The sequence below is a fragment of the Myotis daubentonii genome, chromosome 3 (assembly GCF_963259705.1).
Source record: "Myotis daubentonii chromosome 3, mMyoDau2.1, whole genome shotgun sequence".
Lineage (NCBI taxonomy): Eukaryota > Metazoa > Chordata > Mammalia > Chiroptera > Vespertilionidae > Myotis > Myotis daubentonii.
This window is the reverse complement of record NC_081842.1, coordinates 17118938-17134030: the sequence shown is the minus strand read 5'-3', so window position 1 is coordinate 17134030 and position 15093 is coordinate 17118938. Positions and strand designations below refer to the sequence as shown.

General features: G+C 42.6%; 1 long non-coding RNA gene across 1 annotated transcript in view; it reads right to left on the bottom strand.

Moving 5' to 3' along the window:
* Positions 1–13166, bottom strand: part of LOC132229210 (uncharacterized) — a 123992-nt gene extending 110826 nt beyond the window's left edge. Inside the window, exon 1 of the long non-coding RNA XR_009451654.1 lies at positions 12894–13166. This is a non-coding gene — a long non-coding RNA (uncharacterized LOC132229210). The remainder of the gene's footprint in view (positions 1–12893) is intronic.
* Positions 13167–15093: the final 1927 nt, after the last annotated feature.

Sequence of the window (15093 nt, the reverse complement as noted above, 5' to 3'; positions counted from 1 at the left end):
CACACACACACACACACACATATATATATATATATATATATATATATATATATATATATATATATATATATACTAGGGGCCCGGTGCACGAAATTCGTGCACTGGGGGGGGGGGGAGTGTCCCTCAGCCCAGCCTGCCCCCTCTCACATACTGGGAGCCCTCAGGCATTGACCCCCATCACCCTCCAATTGCAGGATCGGCCCCTTGCCCAGGCCTGACGCCTCCGACAGAGGTGTCAGGCTTGGGCAGGGGACCCTCATTTCCCCGTATCACTGGTTCTGCCCCCAGCCCAGGCTTGATGCCTCTGACCCAGGCGTCAGGCCTGGGCAGGGGACCCCCAGACCCTCCAATTGCTGGCTCTGCCCCTTGCCCAGGCCTGATGCCTCGGCCAGAGGCGTAGACCCCCATCACCCTCCGATCGCCTGATCGGCCCCTTGCCCAGGCCTGACGCCTCCACCAGAGGTGTCAGGCTTGGACAGGGGACCCCCATCTCCCCCCAATCACTGGCTCTGGCCCCCGCCCAGGCCTGAGGCCTCTGGCCCAGGAATCATGCCTGGGCAGGGGACCCCCATCTCCCTCTGATCACTTGCTCCACCCCCCGCCCAAGCCTGATGCCTCTGACCCAGGCTTCAGGCCTGGGCAAGGGGACCATCTTATCCCCCCAATCCCCAGCTCCGCCCCCCGCCCAGGCCTGATGCCTCGGCCAGAGGAGTTGACCCTCATCACCCTCCGATCACCAATCACCAGATCGGCCCCTTGACCAGACCTGAGGCCTCCGGCAGAGGTGTCAGGCCTGGGCAGGGGACCCCCAGCTCCCCGCGGTTGCAGGCTCCGCCCCTGCCCAGGCCTAACGCCTCTGGCCTAGGCGTCCAGCCCGGGCAGCGGGGACCCGCAGCTGCAGCGGCCCCGCGATCGTGGGCTTCGCTTTAGGCCCAGGCAAGGGACCCCTAGCTCCCGGGACTGCCAGCTTCGACCGTGCCCAGCTCCCATCGCTGGCTCCACCCCTATTTCCTGCTATCACTGGCCAGGGCGGAAGAGGCACCTGATTCTCCGATCATGGCTGGGGGGCAGGGCAAAGGCGGCCCCAGGGCCGCCTTTGCCCTGCCCCCCAGCTCTTAGCTCCCCCCTGGGTTTCCGATCACTGTCAGTGGCAGGGGGCTTCTTCCTGCTTTCCCTTTCGCCTCCCTGCATTGTGCCTACATATGCAAATTAACCGCCATCTTGTTGGCAGTTAATTTGCATATAGCCCTGATTAGCCAATGAAAAGGGTAGCTCGTACGCCAATTACCATTTTTCTCTTTTATTGGTGTAGATATATATTTAATGTCAAAGAAGTTTGCATTTCTTCCTATTATACTGATGGTTTGAATTTCTAATTGGTATATATTTTTAAAATATTTATTATTTTCTTCTTAGGAAAAACAGGAAGTTAGAGAAGCACACTACACTTTACAGCCCACGTTCATTTATAGTTGGTCCTAACCCTAACTGGCACAGCTGTCAACAGTATTCGCTGTTTAACCAGAACCAAGATGTTCACTCCTGATAGAATGTTAATGGACAACACTAGAGGACGGAAGGTTTTTCCCTGAGAGAAGCATGAGACCGAAGTTGCTGAGACAGCCATCTTCCCAAGCAGCCCCTCCTTTTCCATTTGGGAGGATTTGCCTGACGTAGCTGGTCAGCACTTAGAACAAGTGCTTCCTCTCCCTATAAAACCACCACCCTTCCCCAAATCACTTGGGCTCCCTAAGCTCTCACAGCCCCTGACCCAAAATATCAACTAAGATCCTCATCATTTCACCACTCCCCCCTAGTAAATTTGGAAGCAGGGCCCATAAACACCACCAACTTACATCTATGCACTTATAACCACAACTGGATATGGGGAGACAGGCCTTTTAGTCACCTTACCAGATCTTAAGATTAATTAAAAATGACATAAAGTGCTTTTAGGTCCTTAGAGATATTCATGATGTAAATAAGTGGTTTATGGTCAAGAATGACAAATACATAGGTAAAAATAGCTCTAGCTAGATGACCTTATGGCTCAGAGATGGACAGAAAGGGCATTCTTCCCTATTACATCCTTAGTCATTTTATTCATGCCTATTTTTAAAGATTTATTTATGTAAGGGAGAGAGAGAGAGAGACATCGACTTGTTGTTCCATATCCTGATGATGCTCTAGCCAACTGAGCTATTGGGAGGCCAGGGCCTCATGTCTATTATATGGAATCCACAGACTTAAGGTCACACTCTGAGGCTGAAGCTGTCTTTCTTTTTTTCTTTTATTCATGATTAAAAGTTTTTTAATTCAGTAAAATGTGACTGCTTTAGTTTTCTTTTATATTTAAACTAGAGGCCCAGTGCACGGATTTGTGCACTGGTAGGGGGCGGGGTACCTCAGCCCGGCCTGCGCCCTCTCGCAGTCCAGGACCCCAGGGATCGGGCCTAAGCCGGCAGTCAGACATCCCTCTCTCGCAATCCAGGGCTCTCGCAGTCGGGACCCCTCGCTCCTTACCGCCTGCCTGCAACAGAGGCAGAGGCGGGAGAGGCTCCTGCCACCACCGCTGTGCTCACCAGCCGTGAGCCCGGCTTATGGCTGAGCAGCGCACGCCTAGTACGGCGTTACAATTCCTCTCCTCTCCTCCCACATTGAGGCTGATGCTCTCAAATGACCCGAGTTCTAGCATAACTTTCGCAGTTTAACCAGTAGCTTTTGTACTATTCTGCTCCTCGCTCTATAATTTTAAGTGTCAAATTCAAAGGAACCTAGAGAAAGTCATGTCAGATGACTTCCCCTCCTCAGAAAATGTTTAAAGGGACTTTTGAAACTTTCCCCCAAAGGTAGAAAAAGCAACATCCAAAAAGGTACCAGTCCAAGGGAAAGGGACTCCTTCCACCTCATGACTACGACTGTTATTTAGGTTCCTAGTGCCCAAAATTAAATGGGCTGAAGTTCAGGGGTGGCAGGATAAAGATGTAGGAATTAACCGAAATATCTGTAGAGGGAGCAGAACAAGCAGCAAATATTTCAAAGGAAAAATATGAGTCTGGCCACAGTGGCTCAGTGGATGAGTGTAGACCTAGGAACCAGGAGGTCATGGTTCGATTCCCGGTCAGGGCACATGCCCGGGTTGTGGGCTCGATCTCCAGTGTGGGGTATGCAGGAGGCAGCCAAGCAATGATTCTCTCTCATCATTGATGTTTCTATTTCTCTATCTCCCTTCTCTGAAATCAATAAAAAAAATAAAAAATAAAAATATAGATTAGGTAGGAGAAGGAGTTCAAGTCAGGAAGTATAAGGGAAAATAATAAGGGAATCATAAACTTGGAAAGGCCCACGTAAATGGTTCATCCATTGGTTTCTAACCCTGGTTGAGCTTTTAAAAAAATGCCAATGACCAGGTCTTAACCCAAGGGAATCTGATTTAGCTTGTCTGCTATGGCCAAGGGGTAGTATTTTTTAAAGTTCCTCAGATGCTTTTACTATGGACTCAGAATCAAAAACAACTGATATAATCCTTCTCTTTCATTTTGCTGATGAAGTTAACACAAGAGGTAAAGTCACCGGGGTGGATTGGTAGGGGACACACTGAGAATAACCAAGATTCCCCAACACTTAATGTAGTTCTCTTTCGGTTAAGACATACTTAATTAAAAAATAATTACTTCTGTAAAGTTGAGGAGACAAATCCTATAAAGTCCAAAGAAACTGTGATTCATTACAGAAGTAATGATCAAGGAAGTCAGTAGATTCGGAAGAACCTCCTCAGTTAAATGACCACTATGGGTGAGATTCACTAAAGCAACCACAATCCGGCATGGCATCACTTCAAAACAGATATAGTGAGAAGTGATGGAAAGCAACAAATAAAAATAAAATCCAATTGCCAGGCAAAGGCAGGCTCTGTACAGGAAATAACTTGGCTGAACAAACAGAACTAAGAACTTGTCAAGACAAGCTAAGGCAAGATTACATAAACATGAGATTTATTTCTAAATCAGACAAAGCTGGACTATATGGCAACTCTATTTATTTGTAATTGCCTATGTGTACATAAATTTTATGCTGGTAATAAGCATGTATTTACAGATTTCTGTAAGTTTTATCCCTGAGAAAGAGAAATAAAAGGAGACTCCCAGGTTTGCGGGAATTGAAAATATAAATTACATTGGTGCTAAAGGTCCAATTTTTCTCGGATTTAATCTTGCAAATTTAGAATGTTTAAAAAGTTAAGTGGGGGATGACAATGAGGGAAAGTCAATGGAGAAGGTCAATTAATATTTATTGGCAGAGAAGCACGGGAAAAGGAAGAATTTGTTGTTTTGTTTTGTTTTTCCACAATAGCTCCAATCTCTTCATCCTCCCTCCAGATGGTCTTTAAGATTCAAGACTCAAAGAAATTGTCTTATCAAGGATAAAAACTGCCTCCCGTATTATCTGACTTTTTCATGTAGTCATCATTTTAGACTATTTCTCAGCTTCTTTAAATATATAATCTTTCAGTCCATACTCATCCTGTCCTAGTTTATGAGCCTGAGCAAATAACAAGTAACACAACTCTCTGAATAAAGTTTCATAGACATTTTTAGAATACTTATCTCAATTTCCAGCTTTTATATACACACATGCACATAAAATTCCATTTTTCATTTCAAGTTGAATTTTGTGCCTAAGGACACATGATAAAAGGCCCCAAATAGTGTTACTATCAGGAAATTCGTTAAAAATGTGGCTATAGTGCAGGAGGAATAACAAGGGCAGACCTGCCATGGGTTCCTATCATGTGCCCTAAACTGGTGTTAACATGGACATCTAGGTATTACAAATAGGAAAATGAAATGCTAAATACTGTCAAGTAAGGACTATTAGCAAACAGGTTATACTCATCACAGACAAATGGTAACCTTCATTTTCAGCAGGTTAGAATAACTTCTAGTCATTTCAAAGGCCGATTGATCAATGTTTAGGCAGTGAAGACCTTTTCCATATCTAGCTCCTTCGGGAGTCAAGCTCAAGTGATGTGGAAAGGAAGAGGAAGTGAATCTTCAACCCATCTCAACTGTCTCCTGTTAGTAGCTTTGGTAGCTATTCTGACAATTTGGATGAAGGACAAGTAATGACTTGAGCCTCAGAAATTATCTGTAGATATTATTCACCCAGATTCTAATTGTGGAAAACTGAGTTGGTTGAAATATTCAAATCACTGTATTTTATGTTATTGAACCATGTGTTTCACAAACTCAGATCTCAGAGCTACAGTCCCATTTTAGATCCAATTTATATGTCAGCCACATAGAAACGCTTCACCCAAATGTGACTTCCCATCATCTTAATGGTAAGCCCATGAGAAGATACAAGTTCGGAAGACTTTCTAGCTCCCTATATCTACCATCTCCTCTCAGAAGGCACAGCGGTATCTAATAACGAGTTGCAAGCTCTCTTTGGTTTTCCCTTATGGGACCCTTAGCAATTACTAAACTTCTCTCAGCCAATTTTATATCTTTAAAATAAGTATATCCATCTCTGCCTTGTATAGTTATTTTCCAGATCAGTGATAAAGTAGGCAAAGAGCCCTGACATATTTGAAGCACTCTACCATCAAGTATTAGTCATTGTATTAATATTTTCATCTATGTTCTCTGTATTCGGTCTCTCTGGGGAAAAATTCAAAGAGGTGTCATAGCCCTGGCCAGGTAGCTCAGTTGGTTAGAGCCCGATACACCAAGGTTTCGGTTCAATCCCCAGTTATGGCGCATACAAGAAGCAACCAATGAATAGGAAATGGATAGGTGGGACAGCAGATCTCTCTCTCTCTCTCTCTCTCTCTCTCTCTCTCTCTCTCTCTCTCTCCCCATCCCTCCCTCTCCTTCTCCGTCTCCCCCCTCTCTCTTTCCTCCCTCCCCCCAGTTGAGAACCACTGTTGAATGCCAATTACTTAGTACAGCTTGCAATAAATATTTGTTGGACTGAATTAATGAAATGAATTAATACATGTAAAGGTCTTTAAACAGTACATGTGCATAGGAAGCCCTCAGAGTTAGCAGGGTTAGATATTTTTTAATACTATTTTCAGACAAGACTACACTATATATAACTATGTCCACATTATGTGTACTTCACTGCAATTGGAAAATTTTCACTAAGAATATATCTTGGACAGCTTTTTATGTCACCACACATAGATTAGTGCTATTTCAATCATTTTTTTTAGAAGTTATAGTATTCTACTGTATATGTCCTATTATTTCAATCCATTTATTCAATTCACTATTGATGAATACTTAGGTTAATTCCAACTCATTGCTATTATAAATAAGGCTACAAGGAAGTTTTGCCATCAAGAATTTTTAACAAAGTAATGACACAATCAGAGTTATGTAATGTGTTATATTCTGATTTTTAAAAAAAGATTCTAATTCAGAATTATTCAGAGAAATAGAACGAATAAGAAACAGATGGATAGATGATAGATAGATAGATAGATAGATAGATAGATAGATAGATAGATATTTTAAATAGTTGACTTGTATGGTTATGGAGGCTGGCAAGTCCAAAATCAGCTGGGTAGGCCAATATGCTACAGACTTAGAGGAAAGATAAGGCTGGCTTCAGTTCAAGTCTGAAAGCCACCTGCTGCAGAATTCTCTCTTGTTTAGAGGAGGTCAGCCTTTTGTACTATTCAGACCTTCAACTGATTAGATGAGGCCCACCCATATTACAGAGGGCAATCTGCTTTACTCAGAGTTCACCAATTTAAATGTGAGTTCATTCAAATTAAATGAGTGAATAAATGAATGAATGAATGAGTAAATAAATAAATAAATAAATAAATATTAGTTAATTCTCAAACACCCTGACAGAAACATCCAGAATAATGTCCGACCACATATCTGAGCATCATGATCCAGCCAAGTTAATTCATAAAATTCGTCATGAACAGTTTTTTTGTCAACTGGATAGAATCCCATCACTGACAACACATAAGGAGAGGCTGTCCAACTGCCTCGGAGGAAAACTGTAGAGGTGCTGACTGGGAGGCTGGACTGGATGACCTCTGTACTTATTTGGGATTCTGTGTCTGAACTGTGGCACTGCCTCCTGGGAAGAGCGACACATGCCTTCTTTCTCCCTCCAATCACAGCTGTAGAACAGTATATTCTTGTGGTTTATGTATCTACTGTTTAAAAGTCATCTGTCTTCTTGGGGCTGTCAGGCAGTCAACTGCCACGTTCTGATGTTATTGCTGTGTCTGCTGCGAGCAGCTAATAATGGACATGAAAGCCCTTTTGTAATTGTTAATGCCAAGGAGATGTGTAGCTCTGGCCTTCTGTGGGCTAGATAGACCCAGATAACCCAGCTTATTATAACCATATCTAAAATTAACATAAATAAATAATGAGTAAGAGCCTGAGTAGTTTCTTCATGGTTGAAAAGTACTGAAATGACTTAATGCATGAATCTTGTAACATCTACTTATATCCATAGAAACTAAGGTTTATTTTATTTTCCCATCTGGGTTCTAGAGATGGGAGATGGCTGGATATAGGAGTGTGGCATCGGTGTGGTGTTGTCCTACATTACCTGTCGTTTCTGCCTAAATTATCTGTAGAACAAGGAGCCAAATATATAAGTAAATATCACAAATAATAACAATTCTCCAGTCTCAATTATTACTTCCCTACTCACACACTGAAGAATTAATACAGTCTTTCTGCCTTGCTGCCTATTAATAGGTTCCTTTACTTTCAAACTCACGTTCATGTTCATGAAATAAGGTTAGAAATGCAGGCAAGGGAAGACATCTACTGCTTAAAAATGTACCACTATTTATTTTTAGCTACCACTCTTCCCCACCTAAGTATTAAAATACATAATGATCAGGAGCTAAGCATATTCCATAATCTGCCCTCATTCTCTCACTTCACCAGGCCCATCATTAACCTTCCCATTAACTCTATATCTTTCAGATCTTCCTAAATCAACATGTACTCTAAATTACTATTTGAATTAAACCCTAGTTTTAAATCTGAAAAAAAAAAAAATAAACCCTAGTTTTAAATCTGAATTCTCTCTGTTCTAGTCTGGAAAGCCTGTGAGCTTTGCTGTCTCGTCTCCATTTCTGTCTCACTCCAGAATCTGGCTCAATGCCTGGACCTCCTCGAATCCAACTGCTGGCAAGCAAATCGTGTACCCTTCAGCTCTCTCACGTCTGCGTATTAAAAATAGCTAATAGGACTTACCAAACTAAAGGCCAGCTCCTGTGCCCCAGGGCTAGGAAAGTGGAGAAGGGCGGTATAGGAAGGAGAGCATCAATATTCAGAAATAAGTCCCTAAGTGTCATATTGATGTTGAATTTGTCCCTGCTATGTCCATCAGGAAACATATCTGCAAGTGATTCTATGCGGAATTATGCTTTTTTAACTGATCTTTCTGGGGAGGTACATTTTCTTAACTGTCTGGGATGGCTAGTGTGGCCCTGTCACTTTTATTTACGGGTCACCCTGTTTAGACTATTATTATAATAATGACCCTATTTTCAAAAATGGTTTCAAGTCAAACTGTCTTCTGCCTTAGCATTCTGAAATGACCCCTTTAACACCTTCATTCCTTCACTGAAGAGTCATTATGAGGCCCTGGCTGGTGTTGCTCAGTGGTTAGAGTGTCCACCCAGACACGGAAGGGTCTCGGGTTTGACTCGCAGTCTCAGGCACATACCTAGGTTGCAGGTGCAATTCCGGGCCAGGCATGTGTAGGAGAAAACCAATTGATCTCTCTCTCTCTCTCTCTCTCTCTCTCTCTCTCTCTCTCTTCCTCACTCCCTTCCACTCTGTCTAAATATCAATGGAAAAAATATCCTCAGGTGAAGATTAAATAAATAAACAAACAAATGAATGAATGAATGAATCATTATGGAATACCTTCTATGGTGAGCAGGGCTGCCATGTTCCCCAACTCCATTATTTTCTCTGGAGTAAGTTGGGGGGCAGGGGAAGCATATCCCGGAAGTTGTATATTTACCAAAGGAGATAAAAAAGTTGTCACCTAGCCCGGGCCCTCCGGGAGTAATCAATAAACACTTTTCAAAATGAGTAGTTCATTGTGCATTCACTGTGTCAGTCTCTCATACCTGCTGGTTATTCGTTAATGAATAGCCCGGGTTCATGTGTCTTGGCCTCTGTCCGGTGGCTTTCTCAATGTCCAGATTCTCTCTATCCCTGCATGAAAGTGCTCTTAGTAATCAGCGTAAGCCCAAAACAGGCAGAGCTTCGAAACCAACTGTGAACCGGGCAATAAAAATGCTGCCTTTCATATAAAGTCCCTGTCTTTTAAAATGTTGATAACTCTTATCAACCAATGGAATAAAGTCCAGCCCTGCACCCAATGCAGCTGATGACATGACCTTCGTAAATGACAAAAAGTCAAGCTTGGTGATCATAACCATTCCATCTAGTTTTTTTAACTGAGCAATAACAGAAAAATTGCTTGTCCAGGAAGGTCATAAAGTCTGATCGTGAGAGGTTTATTTATTGTCATTTGTAAAAATGTTCTTTCGGTCAGAAAACTTGTTTCCTAATAGTAACTGACCTTAGTCATAATTCTTTTGCACCTCTGTCAAACATTTCTAAGATTTGACATAACTACTTCTGTTAGCTGGATCGAAACACCTTGTGATTCAGGCAGAAAAAAATTCTTCAAGCAAAGAAATTTATATAACAGTGCCTTTTACCATTCATTAAGCAGCTTTTTATGTTGGGCCAACTTGTAATGTGTATTAATGTCAGCTTGTAAGAGGAAACCCGCAGTCGGCATTTTCGCTGGTTTTTAATAAGAAATCCCTATTTCAAATTACCTTCATTCAATACCTAGGCTGTGCTGAGCGCCAGAAGGAGGTACAAAGATGAACAAGACATTCTCTGGGCTCTCTCTGTGCATATAGTCTGGTGCCTGAGATCCAGGTCTCCTCCAAAGGCAAACTCACAAGGGCTATCACCCAGGATGAAAGGGAGAGCTTCGAGAATATGAGAAGATTAACTCCACCTGGGAGATTTGCAAGTGTGTATAGTGTATAGTGGGGATGTCAGAGGAATGGGAAAACGAGGCGATGAAGGAATGAAGAGAGACTTGAGAAGTTTAAGAGTGGAAGTCTGGTTGCGGAATTTGAACTTAATCTATGTAAATCCTGGGATTTGGAGGTAATATGTTCGGATGGGTGTTTCCTGAGCGTGGGCTCATGCATTCCTCCTGTTTCATACAGGGTGCAATCTGGAATGTATTAGTTCAGGTCTACAAAAACCTGCCCTAACCTTCCTTCTTGCTGATCCTCTTGCCCATTCCGTCCCTGTCTGAGGGCTCCATTAATGATAAGGGAGAATCGTCGATCGGCTGCCTCCTGCACATCCCCTACTGGGGATCAAGCCCACAACCTGGGCATGTGCCCTGACAGGGAATCAAACCACAACCTCCTGGTTCATAGGTCGACACTTAACCACTGAGCCACGCCAGCTGGGCAGTATGTGCTCTTTAAGGGTGGGGTCTGAAAGGGGGCATTGCATAAGTGTAATCATCCACATGCACAGAAACGATGGAAGGGCTTGTGTAAAGCACAGATAAACCTTTTACCAAAGAAGTTATATCCCCGGGGCTTGGCTACTGAATATAACCTGCCTGGTTAGCAATTTATGGTCAGATCACCCTGTGAGGTTTCTTTCCATAGAAGCCCCCTTGTCATCCACAACCTTCAACCCAAGACAATCACCTGAGAACTTTTGAAAAATACTGATGACCAGGTCCCACCCCAAACCAATTGTATTAAGTCTCTGGGGTGGGAACCAGCATCAATATTTTTCTTCCCCCTTGATGATTCTAATGTGCTGGGTGGGGTTAAGAACCACTGGATTAGAGCTACAATCAACCTGGATCCGAATTGCTCAATGAAACATTTTCATTATTAATTAATTCAAACTATTAAAGATTCTGAAAAGTAACCATCTGGTTATAGAGGAATGAAAGCTAAAGATTTAAAAAATACTTTTACCTTAAGTATAAGGTCTGTATTGGAAATAAATACAGTTATTCTCGCCACATTTTGTTTTTGTTTCTTAATAAAGCATAACAGTCACTTGACCCTGGAGGAAGGGGGGGTGTCTCTCTCTCTCTCTCTCTCTCTCTCTCTCTCTCTCTCTCTCTCTCTCTCTCTCTCTCTCTCTGTGTGTCCAGGAAATGAGTAACTCACCCATTAAGAGACCTTTTACATAAGCCACTTTCTTATCTGCTGGAATTTGAGTGAGTTCTCTCAGCCTCCCAGTTTGATTTCCTGAGTTTACACAATAATAAAATACACACAATGACCCTCTTACTCTTCTTTTACCAGCTGATTATTTAATACTGATTAGCTTGGAAATGCAAATAGCCCTATCAAATAGCCAGCTACTTGCCTTCACCTGAACTAAGACTGTATTAGGGTGTAAGTCAAAACCATTTTATGAAAAGACAACACAGTCCATCCAAAAGCCCCTAGGAGATCTTCTATTTTTTCAGGATTAATTTTCAGGATATGAAATTCTTTGTACTAACATGATTTTTTTCCCCTAAATTCCTTAGCCTTTTGCTGACCATTAACTGAACGTTCAAAGCAAACACGAAACTTTTAGCATTTGTATTTATACCAAAATATGACAAATGCACGCTGGCCAGTGTGGCTCAGTTGGATGGAGCATCGTACCATACACTAATAATTCACGGGTTCCAGTCCCAGTCAGGGCACATACCCAAGTGGTTGGTTTAAACCCCTATTGGTGAAGCAACTGATTGATGGCGCTGTCTCTCCTTCTCCCTTCCTCTCGCTTTAATATCAATTTTTTTAAAAATCCTCAGGTGAGGATTAAAAATATAGAGAGAGGGTGTCCCAAAAAATATATACATACACTTTGAATAATTATAAAGACAGTGTCTATTAAAATCCATTTCATTTTCAAAATTGAGCTACTAGCTGTTAAACTGTGTATACATTTTGGGGGACACACTGTATCTATAACAAATACCAGTACAAGAATTTCTTTCTGTAGAGAAACTTCTCTAGCCTATTACAACAAGATCGCTGTTTGTTTGTCTTACACTGAGAGTAACAACTTCAGGGCTGTAAAATACTTTCGAGATTACCTAATTCACCCTCTTCAGTTTACAGATAAGCACTGAGGTCTAGCATGCCTTTACTAGGTCAGTATTTGGGCTGGAGGAAGCAGGCTTGGGTTGCTGAATAGTAAATTCTTGGAGGGGTGAAAACTGAGCTGACATTGGCAAGTAGGTGTCAAACCAGCTGGAGTCCCTGAGCTGAAATTCAAGGCTTGAAAAGAAAAGTCAGAGGCCGAGCAGACCCTACAACAGGATATCAAGACTAGGACTGATTTCTCCAAGCAACAGGAGGAGATGGGGCTGCTGTCAGGCGCCCAGCCCAGGCAACACACACAGAGGACTCGGCTGCTGGACACTGCCTGGCCCCTGTAGAGCCAGGTGCTCTGGCCACACTGGACATTCCCTTGTGACGTTTATACAAAGAAGCCATTTTAAAATTTCAGTGTGCCCTAGCTGGTTTAGCTCAGTGGATAGAGCGTCAGTCTGAGGACTGAAGGGTCTCGGTTCAGTTCTGGTCAAGGGCATGTGCCTTGGTTACAGGCTCAATCCCTGGCCCTGATTGAAGTACGTGTGGTAGGCAACCAATCAATGTGTCTCTCTCACATTGATGTTTCTCTCTCCCTGTCTCTTCCTCCTCGCTTCCACACTCTCTAAAAATCAACAGGGAAAAATACTTGGGTGAGGATTAACTAACAAAAAAAACAAAACAAAAAAAATAGAAAGAAAAATTAAAATCTCAGCATGTTACCTACCGGTTCAAGAGTTCATGTGCCCAATGCTTCAAAAGGCCAATACTCAAGATGTTAGAGGTCGGGGTAAGGAAAGGTTTATCGATCAATAAGGCACCAGGCTGAGAAGATAGGGGCCTTGGTGGTTCCTCAAATCCATCTTAAGAGAGCCTAGAATTCAGGCTTCTTTTATGTAAAGAGAAGGGAGAATGGGCGGGGCAAGCAGTGATTGACTATCACAGACATCTGGGTGCCAACAGCGATCCAGGGAAGATCACAGCATTTCTAAATCTCTTCATTCCTGGTCAGCCCTTGACCCCTGCTGACTGCGCCTGGTCTTGAAGCTCCTGCAAATCTTTTATAAACAATCATTATTTTGTACATATTTCCCCACCTTCTCTGGAGAGGCACCCCCTAGCAAGAGGCTGTTCTTAACAAAAAACTCAAGCCTCCAGCAGAATTCCTCTAACCATTGAATGGTTAGCATATCTATAGCAGGAACTATTTGCCTGAAGTCCACATAAAAAAAATATAGAATTAAGATCCAGTCAGAGAGACTGAACATTTCACCTTGTTACAATTAGGATAGTTTAGAAATGGCACAGACCTGGGGGAGAAATGGAATGCCTGCCACAAGCTATGCAGGTGCCATCCTGTTTCCATGCTCCTTAAAAAACATCTGCTATGACCGATATCTGGCTGGTGGTTGTCAGGGATTGGGGGTGGAGACCAAAAAGGGGTTCTATGGAAAGTAACTTCACAGGGTGATCCGAACACAAATTTCTAACTGATTAGGTCATGGTGAGTAGTCAGGTGCCAGGCATATTTTTCAGAAGACAAAAGGGAGAATCATACCACGTTCCCAGAGCTGATGGAGGCAAAATAGAAACAGAGCCATCTAGAACCATTAGCCTCATATAGATGAAAAGTCTGAGCATTTCAGAATGAACCTTGAACAGTTGTTGACTGAGACTTTTGTACGGTTTCTATATTTAGCCCCATGCCAGGAAGTACCCAGCCGGGCATGAATCTGTATAGTACAATAAGGAAAAGGCTGGTACGAGAGTTTCGAAAGGATCAGCAGGTGATTCAGAGCCAGAACAATCAAGAGAACAAGTCAGAGCTGTTTATCTTACTTTCAGCTACAGGATTTTTCTGTTCATTTGTTTTTTAGAGAGAGAAGAATGGAGAGAGAGAGAAGAGAAAAGAGAGAAGAGAGAAAAGAGAAGAGAGAAGAGAGAAGAGAGAAGAAAGAGAAGAGAGAAGAGGGGGGGAAAAAAACTCAATTTGCTGTTCCACTTATTTATGCATTTTGCTTCTCATATGTGCCCTGACTGGAAATCAACCCAAAACTTTGGCATATGGTAGTGGGAGGAACGACACTCTTTTATGACCCTTTCTTCTTTCTTTCCTTTTGATGCAAATTGGCCTCATCCAGCACCCTGACTCACCTGCCTGCTTCTCCCTTGCAGGATCACTCAGGACAATAAGGTTCTGACCACCATCAGATAATCTTAGGAACAAAGCCTGGGGTCTGTTGACCACAGAGACAGCTTCCAGGTCAAACTAGAGATAAAATCTAGACCTCATCTGTGTTTTAGCGCCATACCTAGCAAAGTGGTGAAACCAGACCAAAAAAATGTCAGGGCTGACATCAGGACCAGATGCGATGAGCCACCTCAAGAGGGCCAGCTCCAGGTTTTTCTAACACCCTGCTGAGAAGGTGTTGAGAGTTAACACCCTTGTCCCGTAATAAATGCCCAAACCTGTAGCAAATTTTTATAAGTGTATATTTGTGCCAAACTGATGACAACTGCCAGGACGCAAGATCTCAAATGCTTTGGAAAGTGACAGTTGGAATTTATCTCATGTATTTGGAATTAAGAAGAGAACGTATGGAAGATTACATGAAGGTGGGAGAAAGCAAGGTGAGAAATGGACTACAGGATAGTTAACAAGAATAGGTCCTTCCTTGAGGGTGATTGTTTCCAAGGGGTCTGAAAAAGAGGATTGCTCTGGCATTTCAAAGGTGTATTAACCTAGACCAGGGATGGGCAACCTTTTTGTGAGTGCGTGCCAAAACCAGCAAAATCTCTGACTCAAAATTCTTCTGCATGCGAACCCTAATTTTTTGAGAACATGTTACGCCTACTTGATATCTCTTACGGTGTACATATGTGAAGAACCTTGAAGAAATAATAAAATTCATTCGAGCGACAAAAAC